We start from the raw sequence: 26,990 nt of genomic DNA, 5'->3' as shown, positions 1-26,990 counted from the left end.
ACCAAGATAATAGGAACAGCACATGGACTAAGAGACTCATGAATGTAACCTTTATCTTGAAGAACCTGAATTTGTCGCTGAATCTCTTTCGTCTTTTCAGGATTGGTACGATATGGTGCACGGTTGGGCAGCGAAGCTCCTGGAATCAAATCAATCTGGTGTTCTATCCCACGAATAGGTGGCAATCCAGGTGGAACATCTTGTGGGAACACATCAATGAATTCCTGCAAAAGGTTAGCAACTGCAGGTGGCAAAGAAGGAGACATATCCTCAAATGAAAACAGAACTTCTTTGCAAATAATAGCATAGCATTGAGTAGTGTTCACATCAAGTTCAGCAATATCAGATTTGCTAGCAAGCAAACAAGGATTTTTCAAACGAATTTCAGTAGCATGGTTTGAATCAGATTTAGTATTAGTCTTATGATGCACAAAATCTGTAGCAACAATCTGATTTTCACTCTTATTTTTCTCCTCGTTTTTTACTCTACTAGCTCTAGCTAGATCATCTTTTAGTATTTGTTCAGGAGTCATAGGTTTGAGACCAATTTTCTTTCCATCATGCATAAGAGAATACTGATTAATTCTACCATTATGAACAGATTCTCTATCAAATTGCCAAGGTCTACCAAGTAACAAAGAACAAGCTTGCATAGGTACAACATCACAATCAACAAAATCAGAATATGTACCAATAGTAAAATGCACACGTGTAGTTCTTGTTACCTTGAGCTTCCGAGAGCTCTCAAACCATTGAATGTAGTATGGATGTGTGCGCTGTCTTGTAGAGAGAGAAAGCTTCTCCACCATGTCAATCGCTAGCCAGATTTTTGCAGCTCCCTCCATCAATGATGATCCTTATGGCTCGCTCTTTTACAACGCCTCTTGTTTGGAACAGATTGTGGCGTTGATCATGCTCAGATTTGCTCAATTGCACGCTCAAGACACGCTGTGCAACTAAGCTCCTGTACTGATCAGCAGTATCAGCTTCCATTACCTCCATCTCTCTCTCAGAATCAGAATTGGCGCCATCACGTGCAACAATAAGGGCCAATGTGTCTTCATCAAAATCGCTTGCAGAATCATATTCTCCATCTTCACGCACCAACATCACACGCTTGGTTCTGCATTCTCTCTCTATGTGACCAAATTTTGCGACATTGAATGTCGCGTGTCTTCCCCGTGGAGGCCATGGAAGATGAACTCCGAGGAGGACCAGAAGATGGTGGTGGAGTAGCAGCAGGTGGCGCTCGTGATGCAGGCGTGGTGTACTTGGAGGTAGTAGGTGCTGGTGTAGTCCCACGAGATGGTGGCGCTGATTGTCGCGGAGACCATGACGATGTACGACCTGCAGAAATATTAGCTCTTCTCCATGGTGGTTGACGATCCTGCAGTTCACGTTCAGCTTTGCAAGCGAGATGAAACAAGCGAGTAATAGTGTTGTACTCCTTACAATATAAAATATGCTGAATCTCTTTATTCAAACCACCAGAAAAACGTGCAAGCATAGCCTCATTATCCTCTACAATACCACAACGAATCATGCCAGTTTGCAATTCTTGATAATAGTCTTCTACAGAATTTTTTCCTTGTTCTAAGCGAGACAATTTTTTCAGCAAATCACGTTGATAATGTGGAGGAACAAAACGAGTATGCATGACAAGTTTTAAACCAACCCAAGTAGTAGGAATATTTGCTGGATGTGCTCTACAATATTCAGACCACCAAATAGAAGCAAAATCTTTGAATTCACAAGTAGCAGCACTAACACGCAAGTGATCAGGGTATTTTAAACATGCAAAGCGTTGTTCTACTTTCAATTACCATGTAAGATATGCATCAGGATTATATCTACCCTCAAATGGCGGAATATTCAATTTAAGTTTAGCAACATGATCATCATCACGTACCAGCCGTGGAGGTGGGCGAGCGTTGCGGTTCAGTTGGCGTGGACGACCAGGTGCAGGTTGTTCGACTTCCTCGCCATCCAGCACGTTCTCATCTACCAGCTCGTCCTCACCCCCTTCATAGTCTTCATATCCTTCATCAGAAGGTGCGTCAGGTGCGGCTGCTGCAGCAGGAGCGGTACCCGCAGGCACATTCGCACGAGGAACGCGGCGTGCGCGTCGTCGCCCGGTGTCGCGAGGTGGCGGCAACCGAGTCAAAAGCTCCTGGAACTTGGCGTCAAGCTTGGAGTTGAAAGCTGCCTCGAGGCCATCCAGCTTGTCCAGCGCGTCAGTGAGTTTGGCATCCACATCACCAATGCGCGCATCAGTGTCGCGTGCATGCCCTCCCAAAAGGTGGGTGAAGTGAGCATGCAACGCCTCACTAGTCATCGTGGCCGGGTCAACAGCGGCCGGATCAACAGGTCCTGACATGGTTAGTACACCAAAAAGCACAAATGTATATGCCTACAAACTATGGAATATGGTGGTTCACGCACAATTCGTCAAGCAAAATACAAAACTCTTACAAGTTCTTACCAAACAGGAGGAAGGCGATGTAACAACCAGCAAGGATCAGCGTCTCCAAAGATTGCCAAAGCGATTACCAGGTGTCGACACAGTGCACGTGGAGACAATATGTAGAGCTGTAGGAAGGCTAATATGGTAGCAAAACAGCAATTGTCAAAATAGCAATGCAATATTGAAAGTATGCTCAACGACGGTACTGTGCTGGTCCTAGGCTAGACCGTACTAGAGACGCGAGCCTAGTTCACCAACGATGTCACGGCGCGTCACACAAGCAACGAGCAGCTATAGAGTGATATATGGTGGTGGTTGGCTCCAACAAGCACAAAGGAATAGCTCAAAAGCAAGATATAAGTGAAGAACAAATAAATTTCCGGGTAGTAAACTTAAACGTAAAAAATCTCAACCCGACGTTTTTGGCAATTTTTAGAGTTCCGGAAGCCGCACAACGACGAAGATGATGTGGCTGGATATAACTTTTTCTCCCGGTGATTTTGACTGGTAAAATGTCGAAAACGGAGTTCGTATGCAAAAGTTACGCTCGGTCAAAGTTTGTTGTCGAAAACTGCCCAATTCGGACTAAAATCGACTTGACTAGTGGAAATCGGGTCAACCCGACTGGGATGCGGATTTGACTTTTTTTTTGCGATTTTTTTTTCGCAACTTTTTTTTTGCTCTTCTACTCACAAACGGAAGGCGGCGATTATCTGGACACGACTATGGACACAATAATGGTGGTGCGTGTATACGGATGTATATGGTGATGGCGGAAGTATATGGCAGGTGTATATGGCAATGGCGGAAGTATGTGGCAGGTGTATATGGCGATGATGGCGGTGATGTGCGTAAGGTGCGAGTGGCGGCGGCGTAACTAATATGACCAGAACTCGAAACTCTAAAGGAACTAGACGCTAAGACCAGCAACTCGACACGAAGATGCAGACACAAATTCAACTATGCAAAACTGAAAAGACAATGCAAGGCGTGGCAGGGGGTTTATGGGACGATATGATCTAAACCCTAACAGTATTTTTTTTGGCTTTTTCGTGGTTTATGGGTATGATGGCAGATGCAATCTACACTAGGAAAACAGTAAATTCTCACCGAGCAACCTGAAATCTGATACCACTTGATAGGGCAAAGGTGACCGATCTTTCGATGAGAGTATGATAACGTCGATTTGTTGGTGGAGTTCGTGCTTGACGATCCGACTACACGTGCAAAGCTCGTGCGCCAATGCAATCGCTAGGACAATCTCCGGGAGTTACTGATCGTGCGGATGCGCGATCAGCCTGACCAGTGAGGGTCTTAATTCCTACCTGAAATCGAGAACAAGTAAGAACTAATGATGCAATCAGAATATTGCGGATGAAAGATGAAAGCTTTATTGAATAAGGTGGGATTCCGAATAGTCGGTCTTGTTCTGGGCGTTGGCCTCAAAAGAAGTACACGAGAGTTGCAGCAATGGCTAACTTTTAGTCTAATCAAAATCTGAGTCTAAACGTGACGGCTATGGGGGTATTTGAAGGAGGAAAAGGTGGGGTTTCGGCCAGCCATACGTATGGTGGCCGAACCAAACCCTAGAAGGCCTTTCCCCCTTCAATACGGACTCTAAAAAGTGGCTGACTTAATTCCTGCGAAAATGACATGGGCCTGGCCCAAAACTAAAGGTGACGCAGCACCATAACATGCTATGGACGAAATTATGAAGTGGGAAACTCTATATTTCGTCCATGTCTTCATCTCTTCTTATGGTGGCTTCAAAGTTCTGAAATCTCCACTTGCGGCGTCATCTTCAATCCTCAAACGCTTGCTACCATCTCCTCCATGCGTGATCATGCTCCAATGCTTGTCCTCCTCATCCATGCTTGGTCCATCATTCCTAAGAGTAACAAACATATCTGATTTAGGCAGCATCATATTCTCATGTATGTGAGGAATAGTTCCAAGAAACGAAAGTACCTGATAGTTAAGTTGTTTGGCACGAGCTCGAGTGATTGGTCCTTGTATTTGTGTAGCTGTAGGTACAGCGGTTGTATCAAGAGATGGGATGTCCTCATCATCTACCGTTTCATATGGCGACAACACGTGCTCAAAGGTACTGGGTCTTGGCAAAGTGGTGGTAATACCCGACATCTCACTTGTGAATGTCCTCCTTTTCGAGACCCTTGGTTACAATCTACTTTCCATTCATCAAATTGCTCGCATGGATCTATGTACCTTTTTCGATGAACATATGGTGGTCCTCTTGTGGAGTAAGACACTCTGTGTAGCCTTTGTTGGATATGTAGAGAGCGGGTTGTATGTTGTTGACTTCTCGGAAAGACAACATCTTCCGCTCTTTGCCTATTCACTAAAGGTGACAAGGGTTGGTTATGGCATCACCGACTAGCCCATGTCAACATGAGGACTTTGCAAAGTCTCCACAAGGGTGGCCACATTCTCGGACTAAAAGAAGATGTTTCCTTTTGCAAAGATCATGTTTGTAGGGCTTGCGTACAAGGAAAAATGCATGGAGCTCCTCACAAGGCCAAGACAACCATCTCTACCACAAGATTCTTGGAGCTCCTACATGTTGATATCTTCGTTCCACCATCTCATGAAAGTCTTGGAGGGAAAAAGTATTGCCTCGTCATTGTTGATGACTATTCACGCTATTGTTGGGTATTCTTCTTCAAGTACAAGAGTGAGACTCAAAGGACCATGATGGAGTTCGCCAATCAAGTTCAACGCAAGTACAACGCCACGATCCTCACAATAAGGAGTGACAATGGAACGGAGTTCAAGAACTACAACTTGGATGACTTCCTCGGTGAAGAAATAATCCAACATCAATACTCCTCGCCATATACTCCCCAACAAAATGTGGTCGCCGAAAGGAAGAATCAAACCTTGATCGAAGCCGCCCGAACAATGATGATGGAGTACAAGTCCAACTATAACTTTTGGGTGGAAGCTATCTCTACCGCATGCCATGCTACTAATCGCCTCTACTTTCGCAAGGGTCTAGAGAAGACACCATATGAGATACTTACCGGCAACAAGCCCAATGTCTCATACTTCAAGGTCTTCGGATGCAAATGCTATGTGCTTGTCAAGGACACACGTTTATCCAAGTTTGATTCAAGAGCTCAAGAACGAATCTTCGTTGGCTATGCTATGGATTATCATGCCTATAGAGTCTTCAACAAGTCAAATGGGCGAGTTGTAGAATCTTGTGATGTGACATTTGATGAAGATGATAGATCTTTGGAGGAGTGAAGTGCTTCTTGTGAGAAAGGAGATGCAATTCCCCCGGATGCCATAGGAAGGATGAGTGTTGGCATTCGCCGACCTCAAGGTATACCTTCTATGAGTACCGAGGAAGGACCAAGTTCCACCCAAGTGGAGCCATCTACACCACAAGGCCAAGCTTCTTCCATAGATCATACAAGTGCAAGCCAACCTCTACAACAACCTCAAGTTCAACATCAACAACAACAACAATCAAGTGCAGGCCTACCTCAACAAACTCAAGAACAACATCAACAACTATCGCAAGCTCATCTACCTCAACAACCGACATCAAGTGACCAAGGTCAAGCTTCAAGTTCTTCACCGAATGGCTCGGGGACAATCTCTATGGACACTCCCATTCCCAATACCCCCGATTCGTCCGGCTCTCATGATGATGATGCCCCACTCAACAACAATGAAGGTCAAGGCGAGGATCTAAACCATGATGAAGGCCAAGAGGACTCACAAGAACCTACTCCTATAGCCGATACTCGCCGTGAAGATACTACTACAAGACATTTGCGCCTCAAGTCTCATTCCTTGCGTAATGTCATTGGTGATTTAAAGAGCAAAGTAACCACCTGGAGGCAACTAGCAAACTTTTGTGAGCACCACGCCTTTGTCTCTATGGTGGAACCACTCAAGGTTAATGATGCGCTTGAAGATCCCGATTGGTTGATAGAAATGCAAGAAGAACTCAACAACTTCAAGAGGAATGATGTGTGGATTCTCATGAAGCGACCCGATCATTGTCGCAATGTTATCGGCACCAAATGGGTTTTCAAGAACAAGCAAGATGAACACGGCATCGTCATCCGCAACAAAGAAAGATTCGTGGCACAAGGCTATTCTCAAGTTGAAGGCGTGGACTTTGGCTAAACCTTTGCACCCGTTGCAAGGCTTGAGTCCATCCGTATCATTTTGGCCTTTGCCGCTCACCATGGCTTCAAGCTACAACAAATGGATGTTAAGAGTGCTTTTCTTAATGGTCCTTTACATGAGGAGGTATATGTGAAGCAACCCCCGGGGTGCGAGGACCCCCATTTCCCGGACCATGTCTTCAAGCTCAAAAAGGCCCTGTATGGTCTCAAACAAGCTCCTAGAGCTTGGTATGAGCATCTAAAGGAGTTGCTTGAAGATCGTGGTTTCGAAGTGGGGAAAATCGATCCCACTCTTTTTACTAAGAAATTCAATGGGGAGCTCTTCATATGCCAACTTTATGTAGATGACATCATATTTGGCTCAACTAACACAAAGTTCAATGATGAGTTTGCTAAGTTGATGACTAATAGGTTTGAGATGTCAATGATGGGTGAACTCAAGTACTTCCTCGGGTTCGAGATCAAGCAAATGCGACAAGGCACCTTCATAAATCAAGCAAAGTACCTCCAAGACATGCTCAAGCGCTTCGACATGAAGGACACCAAGGGTATTAATTGGAACCCCGATGCATCTCAAATATCAACTCTCCATTGATGAGACCGGCAAGGCGGTGGATCCCAAGATCTACCGTTCGATGATAGGTTCACTTCTTTACCTTTGTGCTTCTCGTACAGACATTATGTTAAGCGTCGGTATGTGTGCACGGTTTCAAGCAAGTTCGAAGGAAAGACACATCGTGGCGGTAAAGAGGATCTTTCGATATTTAGTTGATACCCGACTATGGTACCCAAGGGACACAGACTTCTCATTGGTTGGCTTCACCGACTCCGATTGGGCGGGCGACAATGTTGATAGGAAGTCTACATTCGGAGCTTGTCACTTTCTTGGAAGATCCTTGGTGTGTTGGTCCTCAAAGAAGCAAAATTGTGTCTCCGTCTCTATCGCGGAAGCCGAGTATGTTGCCGCGGCAAGTAGTTGTACTCAAATATTATGGATGAGGCAAACCTTGCGGGATTATGGACTCGAGTATAGCAAGGTGCCTCTTTTGTGTGACAATGAGAGCACAATCAAGATCGCCTACAATCCGGTTCTTCATGGCAAGATGAAGCACATTGATCACATTGCTTGCGGAGATATTGTTCTATCCTTCATTGGCACCAAGGAGCAATTGGCGGACATCTTCATGAAGCCTTTGGATGAGAAGTGTTTCATTGAGTTGAGGCATGAGCTAAATATCATTGATCCTTCGAACTTTGCTTGACTGTCGTGCGCACATACCACTCTTTAGCTATATGTCTAGATTAAAAGCACGCATGAACATAGGGGGAGTGCGGTTTAAACTTATTGAGCTATCCCTCCCCCCATAATGCATAAAGAAATCCAAAACATATGCTATTTGTCAAATAAGTGACTAATGAGCTTCATGTTGAGTTGTAGCCGTGAGTCCTGGATACATCTACGCGACCTCACACTACTATACTCTTACACGGTGGCTTCGGCCACCAACCTCCTCCTCGAGGAATTTTTGGTTCTTCTTGTTTATTTGTGACTTTTTTTTTCTTCTTTTGTTGTTGTTTCTTTTTCTCCATGTTTTTTTTGGGGTGTCTCATCCAAGCTTTGTTTTCCTTGTTGGTTTTTGCAAGCTTGGTTGGGTATTAATTTCCTCACCGTCCTTGTTGGTATGCTTATTATCCTTTTTGGTGTTCCGATGCCAAAGGGGGAGAAGTTACCCATTAGGATGGGTTTTTTGCATGGGGACTCTCATTGTTGTAGCCTTTTTGGTCTTCGTTGCTTATCTTTTTTTGTGGCTACACCAACCCTATGGAGGCACTTGTTGTGAGTTTGGGTATTCTCAAGGAAAAGGTATGACAACTTCACCCAAAACTCTTTGCATGATCTTGTGTTGCCTCCATAGTGTGCATATGCTATATACTACCGTCAAGTATCCTTGTTGCATCTGTGCTTGGTTTGTAAAATCTAGGGGGAGTTATGCCTCTAGGATGTGTGCATTTGTATTCAAATGCATATTCTAAATATGCACATGTCTAGGGGGAGCTCCGTCGAGCTCTTGCAAATCTAAAACCTCATCATAATATCTTATGTCCTTGCAAATTCTTGTGTTGTAATAAAACACCAAAAAGGGGGAGACTGAAAAAGCAAAATCTAAACCCCGTGTTTTGTGTGTTTGATGACAACACTTGAATGATCTCACCATGTGCAAAGATAGTCTTCGATAGATTTGCAAGTGCACGGTGCCCTCGCTGAACACGTCAAGATCGGAGGACTGAAGCGTAGCTTATAGGTTTTATGGTTTTGCGTGTGTATCGCGAGGTGACATGGTTGGAGAGGAAGAGAGGAAAAAGTTGTTTTCACCTGACCGGTACTGCCGGTACCAGGAGCGGTAGTACCGCTACCCTACTGGTACCGCCCCATGATACCGCTCTGGAGTTTGCACAGAAAAAGCCCCACAGTGTGCTTTGCGGTACCTCTGCGGTACCTTCGGCGGTAGTACCGCTTGAGAGCGGTAGTACCGCTCAGGTACCGCTTAAGTACCGTCACGCGAGTTACGGCACCACCGCTGTGGTACCGCTTTGGTACCGCTCGTGATCCAGTAACTCCCAGAGGCCATTGCGGTACCTCAAGCGGTACTGCATGCGGTACTACCGCTGTTTGTCCACGTGGCCAGATTTGTGGGGAATTTCGAATCCAGAGCGGTACTACCGCTTGCCAAAGTGGTAGTACCGCTTAGGCGAAAACAACAAATAACGGTTGGATTCGGGGGCCCCTATAAAAAGGCCCCTTCTTCCCCAACTCGGTTTTATCCCTTTTTCTCTCTCTCCTCCATTGTTGCTGAGCTTAATCTTTGAGGATCTCCCCAACCATCCAACCAATCTTGCCCAAACTTTGAGGAGTGGTGGAGGAGACCTCGATCTATAGTTCTACCAAGAGAGTTTTCACCAATTCGTGCTAGTCCTTTGTGGATCTTGGAGTTAGGGTTCCTATGGTGGGATCTTGGAGGAAGTGCACCTATGGAGGCTAGCTTGGTGTTGTGCTAGCCCCATAGGTTGTTGGGAACCTCCTAGTGTTGTGGAGCTTGCCCCAACCTTGTGAAGGAACCACCGCCTCGACCGGTGACTTAGTGGAGAAGGGGGAGCCCCTTTGTGGAGCTCTCTCAAGGAAGGTGAGGCCTTACTTTGTGGTGTGGCCGCCTAGCCTCTTGTGTGAGGCTAGCACCTCCTCAATGCAGACGTACTCCCTTTTGTGGGAGGAACTGCGGGAAACAAACCCCGCCTCGTCTCCGCGCCATCTGGTTGTCCTGCTCCTTACTCTTACTATCATGCTTGTTTTCTTTACTTGTTGCACTTGCCTAGGATCATACTAGGAACATTGATGTCTACGCCCCCTCCTTTTCCTGTAGACAGTGTTGGGCCTCCAAGAGCAGAGGTTTGTAGAACAGCAGCAAGTTTTCCCTTAAGTGGATCACCCAAGGTTTATCGAACTCAGGGAGGAAGAGGTCAAAGATATCCCTCTCATGCAACCCTGCAACCACAAAGCAAGAAGTCTCTTGTGTCCCCAACACACCTAATAGGTGCACTAGTTCGGCGAAGAGATAGTGAAATACAGGTGGTATAAATAAGTAGTAGCAACGGCACCAGAAAAGTGCTTTGCCCAGGACAGTAAACAAGCAGTAGTAACGCAGTAGTAGTAACGCAGTAAAACAGTAAACAAGCAGCGATAGCAGTATTTAGGAACAAGGCCTAGGGATTAGACTTTCACTAGTGGACACTCTCATCTTTGATCACATAACAGAATAGATAAATGCATACTCTACACTCTTGTTGGATGATGAACACCATTGCGTAGGATTACACGAACCCTCAATGCCGGAGTTAACAAGCTCCACAATTCAATGTTCATATTTAAATAACCTTAGAGTGCATGAAAGATCAATACGACTAAACCAAGTACTAACATAGCATGCACACTGTCACCTTCATGCTAAGAAAGGAGGCATAGATAATATCAATACTATCATAGCAATAGTTAACTTCATAATCTACAAGAGATCATAATCATAGCCTACGCCAAGTACTAACACGGATGCACACACTGTCACCATTACACCGTGCAGGAGGAATAAAACTACTTTAATAACATCACTAGAGTAGCACATAGATAAATTGTGATACAAAACATACTGCAATCATAAAGAGATATAAATAAGCACTTCACTATGCCATTCATAACAGTGAATAAGTATTCTGTGAAATATAGCCTAAGAGACCCACACGGTGCACACACTGTCACCTTTACACACGTGGGACAAGGAGTCTCCGGAGATCACATAAGTAAAATTCACTTGACTAGCATAATGACATCTAGATTACAAGCATCATCATATGAATCTCAATCATGTAAGGCAGCTCATGAGATTATTGTATTGAAGTACATAGGAGAGAGATGAACCACATAGCTACCGGTACAGCCCCGAGCCTCGATGGAGAACTACTCCCTCCTCATGGGAGATAGCAGCGTTGATGGAGATGGCGGTGGTGTCGATGGAGGAGCCTTCCGGGGGCACTTCCCCGTCCCGGCGGCGTGCGGTAACAGACTCCTGTCCCCCAGATCTTGGCTTCGCGATGGCGGCGGCTCTGGAAGGTTTCTCGTACCGTGGCTTTTCCGTATCGAGGTTTTAGGTCCAGGGGCTTTATATAGGTGAAGAGGCGGCGTCAGAAGGTCGAAGGGGCGCCGACACTATAGGGGGGCGCGGGCCCCCCCTTGGCCGCGCCGGCCTAGGGTTTGGTGGGCCTGTGCCTCCTCTCTGGCGGTTCTCGTGTGTTCTGGATGCTTCCGGGCAAAATAGGAACCTGGGCGTTGATTTCGTCCAATTCCGAGAATATTTCTTTACTAGGATTTCTGAAACCAAAAACAGCAGAAACAAAGAAGCGGCACTTCGGCATCTTGTTAATAGGTTAGTTCCAGAAAATGCACGAATATGACATAAAGTGTGCATAAAACATGTAGATATCATCAATAATGTGGCATGGAACACAAGAAATTATCGATACGTCGGAGACGTATCAGCATCCCCAAGCTTAGTTCTGCTCGTCCAGAGCAGGTAAAACGATAACAAAGATAATTTCTGGAGTGACATGCCATCATAACCTTGATCATACTATTTGTAAAGCATATGTAGTGAATGCAGCGATCAAAACAATGTATATGACATGAGTAAACAAGTGAATCATATAGCAAAGACTTTTCATGAATAGTACTTCAAGACAAGCATCAATAAGTCTTGCATAAGAGTTAACTCATAAAGCAATAATTCATAGTAAAAGCATTGAAGCAACACAAAGGAAGATTAAGTTTCAGCTGTTGCTTTCAACTTATAACATGTATATCTCATGGATATTTGTCAACATAGAGTAATATAATAAGTGCAATATGCAAGTATGTAGGAATCAATGCACAGTTCACACAAGTGTTTGCTTCTTGAGGTGGAGAGAAATAGGTGAACTGACTCAACAATGAAAGTAAAAGAATGGTCCTCCATAGAGGAAAAGCATCGATTGCTATATTTGTGCTAGAGCTTTGATTTTGAAAACATGAAACAATTTTGTCAACGGTAGTAATAAAGCATATGTATCATATAAATTATATCTTACAAGTTGCAAGCCTCATGCATAGTATACTAATAGTGCCCGCACCTTGTCCTAATTAGCTTGGACTACCGGGATTATCGCAATGCACATGTTTTAACCAAGTGTCACAAAGGGGTACCTCTATGCACGCTTTGTACAAAGGTCTAAGGAGAAAGCTCGCATTGGATTTCTCGCTTTTGATTATTCTCAACTTAGACATCCATACCGGGACAACATAGACAACAGATAATGGACTCCTCTTTAATGCATAAGCATGTACCAACAATTAATTTTCTCATATGAGATTGAGGATATTTGTCCAAAACTGAAACTTCCACCATGGATCATGGCTTTAGTTAGCGGCCCAATGTTCTTCTCTAACAATATGCATGCTCTAACCATATGGTGGTAGATCTCTCTTACTTCAGACAAGACGGACATGCATAGCAACTCACATGATATTCAACAAAGATTAGTTGAGGGCGTCCCCAGAAACATGGTTATCGCACAACAAGCAACTTAATAAGAGATAAAGTGCATAAGTACATATTCAATACCACAATAGTTTTTAAGCTATTTGTCCCATGAGCTATATATTGTAAAGGTGAATGATGGAATTTAAAGGTAGCACTCAAGCAATTTACTTTGGAATGGCGGAGAAATACCATGTAGTAGGTAGGTATGGTGGACACAAATGGCATAGTGGTTGGCTCAAGGATTTTGGATGCATGAGAAGTATTCCCTCTCGATACAAGGTTTAGGCTAGCAAGGCTATTTGAAACAAACACAAGGATGAAACGGTGCAGCAAAACTCACATAAAAGACATATTGAAAACATTATAAGACTCTACACCGTCTTCCTTGTTGTTCAAACTCAATACTAGAAATTATCTAGACCTTAGAGAGACCAAATATGCAAACCAAATTTTAGCATGCTCTATGTATTTCTTCATTAATGGGTGCAAAGTATATGATGCAAGAGCTTAAACATGAGCACAACAATTGCCAAGTATCACATTATCCAAGACATTATAGCAATTACTACATGTATCATTTTCCAATTCCAACCATATAACAATTTAACGAAGAAGAAACTTCGCCATGAATACTATGAGTAGAGACTAAGGACATACTTGTCCATATGCTACAGCGGAGCGTGTCTCTCTCCCATACAGTGAATGCTAGGATCCATTTTATTCAAACAAAACAAAAACAAAAACAAACCGACGCTCCAAGAAAAGCACATAAGATGTGATGGAATAAAAATATAGTTTCAGGGGAGGAACCTGATAATGTTGGCATCCCCAAGCTTAGACGCTTGAGTCTTCTTGATATATGCAGGGGTGAACCACCGGGGCATCCCCAAGCTTAGAGCTTTCACTCTCCTTGATCATGTTGTATCATCTCCCTCTCTTGATCCTTGAAAACTTCCTCCACACCAAACTTAGAACAACTCATTAGAGGGTTAGTGGACAATAAAAATTAACATGTTCAGAGGTGACACAATCATTCTTAACACTTCTGGACATTGCATAAAGCTACTGGACATTAATGGATCAAAGAAATTCATCCAACATAGCAAAAGAGGCAATGCGAAATAAAAGGCAGAATCTGTCAAAACAGAACAGTTCGTATTGACGAATTTTATCGAGGCACCATACTTGCTCAAATGAAAATGCTCAAATTGAATGAAAGTTGCGTAAATATCTGAGGATCACTCACGTAAATTGGCATAATTTTATGAGTTACCTACAGAGAATTTTGCCCAGATTTGTGACAGCAAAGAAATCTGTTTCTGCGCAGTAATCCAAATCTAGTATGAACCTTACTATCAACGACTTTACTTGGCACAACAAAACACTAAACTAAGATAAGGAGAGGTTGCTACAGTAGTAAACAACTTCCAAGACACAAATATAAAACAAAGTACTGTAGCAAAATAACACATGGGTTATCTCCCAAGAAGTTCTTTCTTTATAGCCCTTAAGATGGGCTCAGCAGTTTTAATGATGCACTCGCAAGAAATAGTATTTGAAGCAAAAAGAGAGCATCAAGAAGCAAATTCAAAACACATTTAAGTCTAACATGCTTCCTATGAAAAGGAATCTTGTAAATAAACAAGTTCAAGAAGCATAATGCAACAAGCATAGAAAAACTAGACAAGCTCAACTTCAAGATTTTAAGCATATAGAGAGGTGTTTTAGTAACATGAAAATTTCTACCACCATATTTTCCTCTCTCATAATAACTTTCAGTAGTGTCATGAGAAAACTCAACAATATAACTATCACATAAAGCATTCTTATCATGAGTCTCATACATAAAATTATTACTCTCCACATGAGCAGAGTCAATTTTATTAGTTGCAGTGGGAGCAAATTCAACAAAGTAGCTATCATTATTATTCTCATCATCAAATATAGGAGGTATAGTATCATCAAAGAAAATTTTCTCCTCAATGCTTGGGGGACTAAAAATATCATGCTCATCAAAGCCAGCTTCCCCAAGCTTAGAATTTTCCATATCATTAGCAACAATGGTGTTCAAAGCGTTCATACTAATATCATTGCTACTAGCATGCAAATAAGATTCCATAGGTTTTTTAATTTTCGCATTAAACCATTCATGTCTTGACTCAGGAAATAGAATAAAAAGCTCACAGATGTTTTCCATTATGCCTTACTAGTGTAAACAAGAAACAAAAAGTTGCAATTGCAGGATCTAAAGGAAATAGCTTTGAGTACTTACGGCGCCGGAAAATAGCTTAGTAGCCGAGATCCGGAGTGTGAGTACCTTTTACCTTTCCTCCCCGGCAACGGCGCCAGAAAATAGCTTGATGTCTACGCCCCCTCCTTTTCCTGTAGACAGTGTTGGGCCTCCAAGAGCAGAGGTTTGTAGAACAGCAGCAAGTTTTCCCTTAAGTGGATCACCCAAGGTTTATCGAACTCAGGGAGGAAGAGGTCAAAGATATCCCTCTCATGCAACCCTGCAACCACAAAGCAAGAAGTCTCTTGTGTCCCCAACACACCTAATAGGTGCACTAGTTCGGCGAAGAGATAGTGAAATACAGGTGGTATAAATAAGTAGTAGCAACGGCACCAGAAAAGTGCTTTGCCCAGGACAGTAAACAAGCAGTAGTAACACAGTAGTAGTAACGCAGTAAAACAGTAAACAAGCAGCGATAGCAGTATTTAGGAACAAAGCCTAGGGATTAGACTTTCACTAGTGGACACTCTCAACTTTGATCACATAACAGAATAGATAAATGCATACTCTACACTCTTGTTGGATGATGAACACCATTGCGTAGGATTACACGAACCCTCAATGCCGGAGTTAACAAGCTCCACAATTCAATGTTCATATTTAAATAACCTTAGAGTGCATGAAAGATCAATACGACTAAACCAAGTACTAACATAGCATGCACACTGTCACCTTCATGCTAAGAAAGGAGGCATAGATAATATCAATACTATCATAGCAATAGTTAACTTCATAATCTACAAGAGATCATAATCATAGCCTACGCCAAGTACTAACACGGATGCACACACTGTCACCATTACACCGTGCAGGAGGAATAAAACTACTTTAATAACATCACTAGAGTAGCACATAGATAAATTGTGATACAAAACATACTGCAATCATAAAGAGATATAAATAAGCACTTCACTATGCCATTCATAACAGTGAATAAGTATTCTGTGAAATATAGCCTAAGAAACCCACACGTTGCACACACTGTCACCTTTACACACGTGGGACAAGGAGTCTCCGGAGATCACATAAGTAAAATTCACTTGACTAGCATAATGACATCTAGATTACAAGCATCATCATATGAATCTCAATCATGTAAGGCAGCTCATGAGATTATTGTATTGAAGTACATAGGAGAGAGATGAACCACATAGCTACCGGTACAGCCCCGAGCCTCGATGGAGAACTACTCCCTCCTCATGGGAGACAGCAGCGTTGATGGAGATGGCGGTGGTGTCGATGGAGGAGCCTTCCGGGGGCACTTCCCCGTCCCGGCGGCGTGCCGGAACAGAGACTCCTGTCCCCCAGATCTTGGCTTCGCGATGGCGGCGGCTCTGGAAGGTTTCTCGTACCGTGGCTTTTCCGTATCGAGGTTTTAGGTCCAGGGGCTTTATATAGGCGAAGAGGCGGCGTCAGAAGGTCGAAGGGGCGCCGACACTATAGGGGGGCGCGGGCCCCCCCTTGGCCTCGCCGGCCTAGGGTTTGGTGGGCCTGTGCCTCCTCTCTGGCGGTTCTCGTGTGTTCTGGATGCTTCCGGGCAAAATAGGAACCTGGGCGTTGATTTCGTCCAATTCCGAGAATATTTCTTTACTAGGATTTCTGAAAAAAAAAAAGCAGAAAACAGCAACTGGCACTTCGGCATCTTGTTAATAGGTTAGTTCCAGAAAATGCACGAATATGACATAAAGTGTGCATAAAACATGTAGATATCATCAATAATGTGGCATGGAACACAAGAAATTATCGATACGTCGGAGACGTATCAAACATCTCCACCACTAAAGATATCACCTTTACCTTCCGCACCGCTAAAATTGAAAAAGACGTAAAATTTGTGTAGCGTACATTCACCCCCCTCCTGTCCGCTAAGATCCATTCACTTAGGGTTGGCTGGTAATGTGGGAGAAGTACTCCAAGTGGACTTGGGGTGGCTAGAGGTGACTATGTCCGCGCTAGGGTTTGGCTTGACATGAGGAAAGAGCTAACTCGTTTTGTCACCATTAAGCCAGAGGGGGAGAAGCCAGTGGTGATGAGGGTGAAGTACGAGAAGGTGCCACACTATTGTGGTGTGTGTGGGCTCCTAGGACATGTACACGAGGAGTGTGGATCTGGTGTACACTCCCCTAGAAAGTTGGAATATGGGAAATGGATGCTTGCTGACACCTCATGGAATTATGCGCAACTCCACCCAAAAAATGAAGGGCAGCACGGAGCTAGGGTCCCAGGTGGGAGTACGAAATGTATTGGAGTGGGTCGGATAGGAAGTGGCGTTCCATCATCAGGGGATGGCCGTGGAAGAGGTCGGGGCGAGGATATATGGGGTGTGGCCAGACTGGAGGACGCATGAGAGTTTTGGTGCGTGGCGAGCTAGCTCGAGGAGATACTGCTAATCAGCAAGAGGTGCTAACTAATGATAACCGAAAGCGCTCCTCTAATGAGGCTCTTCTCACAGAGGTAAGCCCGATTAAGAATGGCATGACATCTACCAAGGTCCCTATGCTGGGATGTGATACGCGTACAGCACGCGTCCGTTGGGAACCCCAAGAGGAAGGTGTGATGCGTACAGCGACAAGTTTTCCCTCAGTATGAAACCAAGGTTTATCGAACCAGTAGGAGCCAAGAAGCACGTTGAAGGTTGATGGCGGCGAGATGTAGTGCGGCGCAACACCAGGGATTCCGGCGCCAACGTGGAACCTGCACAACACAACCAAAGTACTTTGCCCCAACGAAACAGTGAGGTTGTCAATCTCACCGGCTTGCTGTAACAAAGGATTAGATGTATAGTGTGGATGATGATTGTTTGCAGAGAACAGTAGAACAATTGCAGTAGATTGTATTTCAGATGTAAAGAATAGGACCGGGGTCCACAGTTCACTAGAGGTGTCTCTCCCATAAGATAAATAGCATGTTGGGTGAACAAATTACAGTTGGGCAATTGATAAATAGAGAGGGCATGACCATGCACATACATGATATGATGAGTATTGTGAGATTTAATTGGGCATTACGACAAAGTACATAGACCGCTATCCAGCATGCATCTATGCCTAAAAAGTCCACCTTCAGGTTATCATCCGAACCCCTTCCAGTATTAAGTTGAAAACAACAGACAGTTGCATTAAGTATGGTGCGTAATGTAATCAATAACTACATCCTCGGACATAGCATCAATGTTTTATCCCTAGTGGCAACAGCACATCCATAATCTTAGAGGTTTCTCTCACTCCCCCAGATTCACGGAGACATGAACCCACTATCGAGCATAAGTACTCCCTCTTGGAGTTACAAGCATCAACTTGGCCAAAGCATCTAGTAGTAACGGAGAGCATGCAAGATCATAAACAACACATAGATATAAATTGATAATCAACATAACATAGTATTCTCTATTCATCGGATCCCAACAAACACAACATATAGCATTACAGATAGATGATCTTGATCATGTTCGGCAGCTCACAAGATCCGACAATGAAGCACATAAGGAGAAGACAACCATCTAGCTACTGCTATGGACCCATAGTCCAGGGGTAGACTACTCACTCATCACTCCGGAGGTGACCATGGCGGTGTAGAGTCCTCCGGGAGATGAATCCCCTCTCCGGCATGGTGCCGGAGGCGATCTCCTGAATCCCCCGAGATGGGATTGGCGGCGGCGGCGTCTCTGGAAGGTTTTCCGTATCGTGGCTCTCGGTACTGGGGGTTTCGCGACGAAGGCTATTTGTAGGCGGAAGGGCAGGTCAAGAGGCGTCACGAGGGGCCCACACCATTGGGTGGCGTGACCAGGGCTTGGGCCGCGCCGCCCTATCATCTGGCCGTCTCGTGGCCCCACTTCGTTAGCTCTCCGGTCTTCTGGAAGCTTCGTGTGAAAATAGGCCCCTGGGCGTTGATTTCGTCCAATTCCGAGAATATTTCCTTACTAGGATTTCTGAAACCAAAAACAGTAGAAAACAAAGAATCGGCTCTTCGGCATCTCGTTAATAGGTTAGTTCCAGAAAATGCATAAATATGACATAAAGTATGCATAAAACATGTAGATATCATCAATAATGTGGCATGGAACATAAGAAATTATCGATACGTCGGAGACGTATCAGCATCCCCAAGCTTAGTTTCTGCTCGTCCCGAGCAGGTAAACGATAACAAAGATAATTTCTGGAGTGACATGCCATCATAACCTTGATCATACTATTGTAAGCATATGTAATGAATGCAGCGATCCAAACAATGTAAATGACATGAGTAAACAAATGAATCATAGAGCAAAGACTTTTCATGAATAGTACTTCAAGACAAGCATCAATAAGTCTTGCATAAGAGTTAACTCATAAAGCAATTATTCAAAGTAAAGGCATTGAAGCAACACAAAGGAAGATGAAGTTTCATCTGTTGCTTTCAACTTATAACATGTATATCTCATGGATAATTGTCAATGCAAAGTAATATAACAAGTGCAATATGCAAGTATGTAGGAATCAATGCATAGTTCACACAAGTGTTTGCTTCTTGAGGTGGAGAGAAATAGGTGAACTGACTCAACATAAAAGTAAAAGAAAGGTACTTCAAAGAGGAAAGCATCGATTGCTATATTTGTGCTAGAGCTTTGATTTTGAAAACAAGAAACAATTTTGTCAACGGTAGTAATAAAGCATATGTGTTATGTAAATTATATCTTACAAGTTGCAAGCCTCATGCATAGTATACTAATAGTGCCCGCACCTTGTCCTAATTAGCTCGGATTACCTGGATTATCATCGCAATGCACATGTTTTAACCAAATGTCACAAAGGGGTACCTCTATGCCGCCTGTACAAAGGTCTAAGGAGAAAGCTCGCATCGGATTTCTCGCTATTGATTATTCTCAACTTAGACATCCATACCGGGACAACATAGACAACAGATAATGGACTCCTCTTTTATGCATAAGCATGTAGCAACAATTAATTTTCTCATATGAGATTGAGGATATTTGTCCAAAACTGAAACTTCCACCATGGATCATGGCTTTAGTTAGCGGCCCAATGTTCTTCTCTAACATTATGCAATGCTCTAACCATTTTGGTGGTAAATCTCCCTTACTTCAGACAAGACGAACATGCATAGCAACTCACATGATATTCAACAAAGAGTAGTTGATGGCGTCCCCAGGAACATGGTTATCGCACAACAAGCAACTTAATAAGAGATAAAGTGCATAAGTACATATTCAATACCACAATAGTTTTTAGGCTACTTGTCCCATGAGCTATATATTGTAAAGGTAGAGGATAGAAATTTAAAGGTAGCACTCAAGCAATTTACTTTGGAATGGCGGGGAAATACCATGTAGTAGGTAGGTATGGTGGACACAAATGGCATAGTGGTTGGCTCAAGGATTTTGGATGCATGAGAAGTATTCCCTCTCGATACAAGGTTTAGGCTAGCAAGGCTATTTGAAACAAACACAAGGATGAAGCGGTGCAGCAAAACTCACATAAAAGACATATTGTAAACATTATAAGACTCTACACCGTCTTCCTTGTTGTTCAAACTCAATACTAGAAATTATCTAGACCTTAGAGAGACCAAATATGCAAACCAAATTTTAGCATGCTCTATGTATTTCTTCATTAATAGGTGCAAAGTATATGATGCAAGAGCTTAAACATGAGCACAACAATTGCCAAGTATCACATTACCCAAGACATTATAGCAAATTACTACATGTATCATTTTCCAATTCCAACCATATAACAAATTAACGAAGAAGAAACTTCGCCATGAATACTATGAGTAAAGCCTAAGGACATATTTGTCCATATGCAACAGCGGAGCGTGTCTCTCTCCCACACAATGAATGCTAGGATCCATTTTATTCAAACAAAACAAAAAAACAAAAACAAACCGACGCTCCAAGCAAAGCACATAAGATGTGATGGAATAAAAATATAGTTTCAGGGGAGGAACCTGATAATGTTGTCGATGAAGAAGGGGATGCCTTGGGCATCCCCAAGCTTAGACGCTTGAGTCTTCTTGATATATGCAGGGGTGAACCACCGGGGCATCCCAAGCTTAGAGCTTTCACTCTCCTTGATCATGTTGTATCATCTCCCTCTCTTGATCCTTGAAAACTTCCTCCACACCAAACTCAAAACAACTCATTAGAGGGTTAGTGCATAATCAAAATATACATGTTCAGAGGTGACATAATAATTCTTAACACTTCTGGACATTGCACAAAGCTACTGAAAGTCAATGGAATCAAAAAATCCATCAAGCATAGCAAAACAGGCAATGCGAAATAAAAGGCAGAATCTGCCAAAACAGAACAGTTCGTAAAGACGAATTTTATTGAGGCACCAGACTTGCTCAAATGAAAATGCTCAAATTGAATGAAAGTTGCGTACATATCTTATGATCACTCACGTAAATTGGCATAATTTTCTGAGTTATCTACAGAGAATTTGACCCAGATTCGTGACAGCAAAGAAATCTGTTTCTGCGCAGTAATCCAAATCTAGTATGAACCTTACTATCAACGACTTTACTTGGCACAACAATGCACAAAACTAAGATAAGAAGAGGTTGCTACAGTAGTAAACTACTTCCAAGACTCAAAATAAAAATAAAGGTACTGTAGTAAAATAAACACATGGGTTATCTCCCAAGAAGTTCTTTTTTATAGCCATTAAGATGGGCTCAGCAATTTTAATGATGCACTCGCAAGAAATAGTATTTGAAGCAAAAGAGAGCATCAAGAGGGAAATTCAAAACACATTTAAGTCTAACATGCTTCCTATGCATAGGAATCTTGTAAATAAACAAGTTCATGAAAAGCAAAGTGACAAGCATAGGAAGATAAAACAAGTGTAGCTTCAAAAATTTCAGCATATAGAGAGGCATTTTAGTAACATGAAAATTTCTACAACCATATTTTCCTCTCTCATAATAACCTTCAGTAGTATCATGAGCAAACTCAACAATATAACTATCACATAAAGCATTCTTATCATGAGTCTCATGCATAAAATTATTACTCTCCACATAAGCATAATCAATTTTATTAGTTGTAGTGGGAGCAAATTCAACAAAGTGGCTATCATCATATATAGGAGGCATATTGTAATCATAAAAGAAAATTTTCTCCTCAATGCTTGGGGGACTAAAAAGATCATGCTCATCAGAGCCAGCTTCCCCAAGCTTAGAATTTTCCATAGCATTAGCAACAATGGTGTTCAAAGCATTCATAGTAATAACATTCCCATTAGCATGCATATAAAGTTCCATGGGTTTTTTAATTCTCTCTTCAAATACATCATGTCCTAATTCAAGATAAAGTTCATAAAGATCTCTCATATTTTTGTTGTTTTCCATTATGCTTAACTAGTGAAATAAAAACATACATGATATTAAGTAAAGTAAAACAAGTAACTAATTTTTTTGTGTTTTTGATATAGAGTGCAAACAAGACAGTAAATAAAGTAAAGCTAGCAACTAATTTTTGTGTGTTTTGATTTAGTGCAGCAAACAAAGTAGTAAATAAAGTAAAGCAAGACAAAAACAAAGTAAAGAGATTGCGATGTGGAGACTCCCCTTGCAGCGTGTCTTGATCTCCCCGGCAACGGCGCCAGAAAAAGAGCTTGATACGCGTATAGCACGCGTCCGTTGGGAACCCCAAGAGGAAGGTGTGATGCGTACAGCGGCAAGTTTTCCCTCAGTATGAAACCAAGGTTTATCGAACCAGTAGGAGCCAAGAAGCACGTTGAAGGTTGATGGCGGCGAGATGTAGTGCGGCGCAACACCAGGGATTCCGGCGCCAACGTGGAACCTGCACAACACAACCAAAGTACTTTGCCCCAACGAAACAGTGAGGTTGTCAATCTCACCGGCTTGCTGTAACAAAGGATTATATGTATAGTGTGGATGATGATTGTTTGCAGAGAACAGTAGAACAATTGCAGTAGATTGTATTTCAGATGTAAAGAATAGGACCGGGGTCCACAGTTCACTAGAGGTGTCTCTCCCATAAGATAAATAGCATGTTGGGTGAACAAATTACAGTTGGGCAATTGACAAATAGAGAGGGCATGACCATGCACATACATGATATGATGAGTATTGTGAGATTTAATTGGGCATTATGACAAAGTACATAGACCGCTATCCAGCATGCATCTATGCCTAAAAAGTCCACCTTCAGGTTATCATCCGAACCCCTTCCAGTATTAAGTTGAAAACAACAGACAATTGCATTAAGTATGATGTGTAATGTAATCAATAACTACCTCCTCGGACATAGCATCAATGTTTTATCCCTAGTGGCAACAGCACATCCATAATCTTAGAGGTTTCTCTCACTCCCCCAGATTCACGGAGACATGAACTCACTATCGAGCATAAGTACTCCCTCTTGGAGTTACAAGCATCAACTTGGCCAAAGCATCTACTAGTAACGGAGAGCATGCAAGATCATAAACAACACATAGATATAAATTGATAATCAACATAACATAGTATTCTCTATTCATCGGATCCCAACAAACACAACATATAGCATTACAGATAGATGATCTTGATCATGTTCGGCAGCTCACAAGATCCGATAATGAAGCACATAAGGAGAAGACAACCATCTAGCTACTGCTATGGACCCATAGTCCAAGGGTAGACTACTCACTCATCACTCCGGAGGCGACCATGGCAGTGTAGAGTCCTCCGGGAGATGAATCCCCTCTCCGGCAGGGTGCCGAATGCGATCTCCTGAATCCCCCGAGATGGGATTGGCGGCGGCGGCGTCTCTGGAAGGTTTTCCATATCGTGGCTCTCGGTACTAGGGGTTTCGCGACGAAGGCTATTTGTAGGCGGAAGGGCAGGTCAAGGGGCGTCACGAGGGGCCCACACCATAGGGCGGCGCGGCCCTGGCCGCGCCGCCCTATCATCTGGCCGCCTCGTGGCCCCACTTCGTTAGCTCTCCAGTCTTCTGGAAGCTTCGTGTGAAAATAGGCCCCTGGGCGTTGATTTCGTCCAATTCCGAGAATATTTTCTTACTAGGATTTCTGAAACCAAAAATAGCAGAAAATAGCAACTGGCTCTTCGGCATCTCGTTAATAGGTTAGTTCCAGAAAATGCATAAATATGACATAAAGTATGCATAAAACATGTAGATATCATCAATAATGTGGCATGGAACATAAGAAATTATCGATACGTCGAGACGTATCAGGATGGAAGGAACCCGGTGTTACACCTATGCTGGGATGGAAGGAACCCGGTGTTACAGCTGAGAAAGAGGGGCCTTCGGCCTAGAAGTTGTTGAACTTTGGTGGTGCGCTAGAATCAGGTTAGTACCAGACAAGGGAGAGTACCCCTCCACCGCCACCATCAACACGTGAGCAGAAACATCCGAAGAAGCATACTACTCCGAAGAAAGACAAAAAGACAATGGCATCGGTGGGCTCCGGCTAGGAGAGCCGCTGGGAGCAATGAGTACTTACGTTTGGAACTGTCGCGGAATTGGCAATGATGCGACGATTCGAGAACTTCGTGATTTCGCGAAGGAATTTGACCCATCTATTCTTTGTGGTGGAGACACATGTTCACAAATCTAGAGTGGAGTGTTTAGCAGGAACTTTGGGTTATGAAAATATTTTCGTTGTTAGTAGTACAAGACGCAGTGGTGGTCTAGAGATCTTCTAAAACAATGAAATAAAGATTGACCTTTTACCCTACTCCCAATACCATTTTGATGCGGTTGTGTTCCCCCTATCCGAGGAACCATGGTGTTTGCATGTGTCTATGGGTAGGCTCAAGTCAAGGATCGCCACAAGACATGGGATATGTTGAAATTTATCAAATCCTCATCACCCTTGCCGTGGCTTTGCATTGGAGATTTTAATTAAGTACTCCTAAGGGAGGAACACATTGGCGTCAATGAGAGAAGCAATATACAGATACTAGATTTTCGAGATGTCGTTGATGTATGTGGATTAATGGACCTAGGATACACGGGAAATGTTTGGACCTTTGAGAAGAAGGTCGCAGGTGGCTCTTATGTCCAAGTAGGCCAAGATCGTGCCTTGGTGGAGACGATGTGGCATCGGATCATCCACCCATTCTCCTTAGACATGTACCAGCAACAGAAGGTACAGTTCAACAATGACTATTCCGTCACGAGTCCATGTGGGAGTCTCATGATGAGTTTAAACCTTTGGTGGAGACGATGTGGAAGTCAAATACATGCTCTTCCATGCACGGTCTACAAGAGAAGCTGAAGGGCCTTCCTAGGTCGATATTAACTTGGGGCCCTGGAACTTTTGGCAATGTACAAAGAGAACTGAGAACTTTGCATCACCAACTCTCAAATTTGCGGTCTACTCCAGGGAGGGTTGGACCGAGTTATTAGGAACTGAATGTAGTTGAAAGGTTGGTGGAACTCCAGCATAGGGAGGAAGTGATGTGGCGACAATGATCACGCATTCAGTGGTTGTCGGAAGGGGATCACAATACGAAGTTCTTCCACTTGAGGGCGAGTAGAAGAAAGAAGAAAAACAGAGTTAGCCGTCTCATGCGATCTGACGGTTCTTTTCTGAGGACCCGTATGAGTTAAACCAGATGACGAGGGAATTTTATAATACCCTTTACACATTAGAGGGGATGTTGGGGATGGAGGAGGTGCTACAAACTGTGCAGGTATCGGTTACAACATAGATGAATGAGCAGCTTATAGCTCCATTTTAGGAGGGTGAAGTAAAACAAGCACTCTTCCAAATGTACCCCCTGAAGGCTCCAGGACCTGGTTTCCCAGCACATTTTTTCAGAAACATTGGGACCTGTGTGGAGTGGAGGTGACAAAGCCTAGAGGGTATTAACAAAACATTTGTTGTCTTAATTCCGAAATTGGCAACACCGCAAGAGTTGGGACAGTTTCGACCCATCTGTATGTGTAATGTTATTTATAAGATTGCATCCAAAGTTTTGGCGAACAGACTGAAGGTAATCTTACCAGAGATCATCTCGGAAGAACAATCTGCCTTTGTCCCTGGGAGACTGATCATAGACAACATTATCACATCATATGAGTGTCTTCATTTCATGAAGAGGAATGGAGCCAAGAGAAATCAACATTGTGCGCTTAAGCTTGACATCAGGAAGGCTTATGATCGTGTTGAGTGGATTTATTTACGCAAGGTTATGACTTGAATCGGTTTCTATTAGCGGTGGGTGAATCTCATCATGAGTCTTGTTTCATCTATGTCCTTTTCGGTGTTGCTTAATGGAGTGCCTCTGGAAGAATTCAGACCGCCAAGAGGCCTTCGTCAGGGCGACCCAATATCCCCATACTTGTTTTTTCTTGCAGCAGAGGGCCTCTCAGGCCTCTTGAGACAAAGTCGACAATCATCGCATCTCCATGGGATCAAGCTGGCTCCCACTGCTCCGGTCGTGAACCATCTTTTTTTGTGGATGATAGCCTGCTGTTTGCTAAATCTAGTGAGGATGGAGCAATGGAAGTGAACGAACTGCTCGAGAAGTATTGTAATGCTTCGGGTCAGCGAGTCATGGACCGTGTACTCATGGACTCAGATTGGGAATCAAAATTTCCACTAGTCTCGGTACGGGCTCTTCCTCGGATAGAATCTTTGTCGGATCATGCAATTATTTTATTATCTACTAGGAACCCAACTTCACCGCGTAAACGCCCATTCAAACTTGAGTTGGGATGGCTATGCAGAAAAGGGTTCTCCGATATGATTAAATTTATTTGGGACGAGCCTGTCGCTGGGGACATCCCCATCCTAAGTTGGAATAACAAACTACGCTCGGTGCGTAGATACCTTAGGGGTGGTATATACATATGATTGGGCAGCTAAAAAAAAGAGAAGCTCAGCCTATCATCTAATATTGATGATCTAGAGGCTATTGCTGAGGTAAGGCCACTGACAACGCATGAGATTGAACTCAAAAGTCAACATAAT

Source organism: Lolium perenne, chromosome 7 (assembly GCF_019359855.2).
Source record: "Lolium perenne isolate Kyuss_39 chromosome 7, Kyuss_2.0, whole genome shotgun sequence".
NCBI classification, from domain to species: domain Eukaryota; kingdom Viridiplantae; phylum Streptophyta; class Magnoliopsida; order Poales; family Poaceae; genus Lolium; species Lolium perenne.
The sequence above is the reverse complement of the archived record's forward strand: the minus strand, read 5'-3'. Positions refer to the sequence as shown.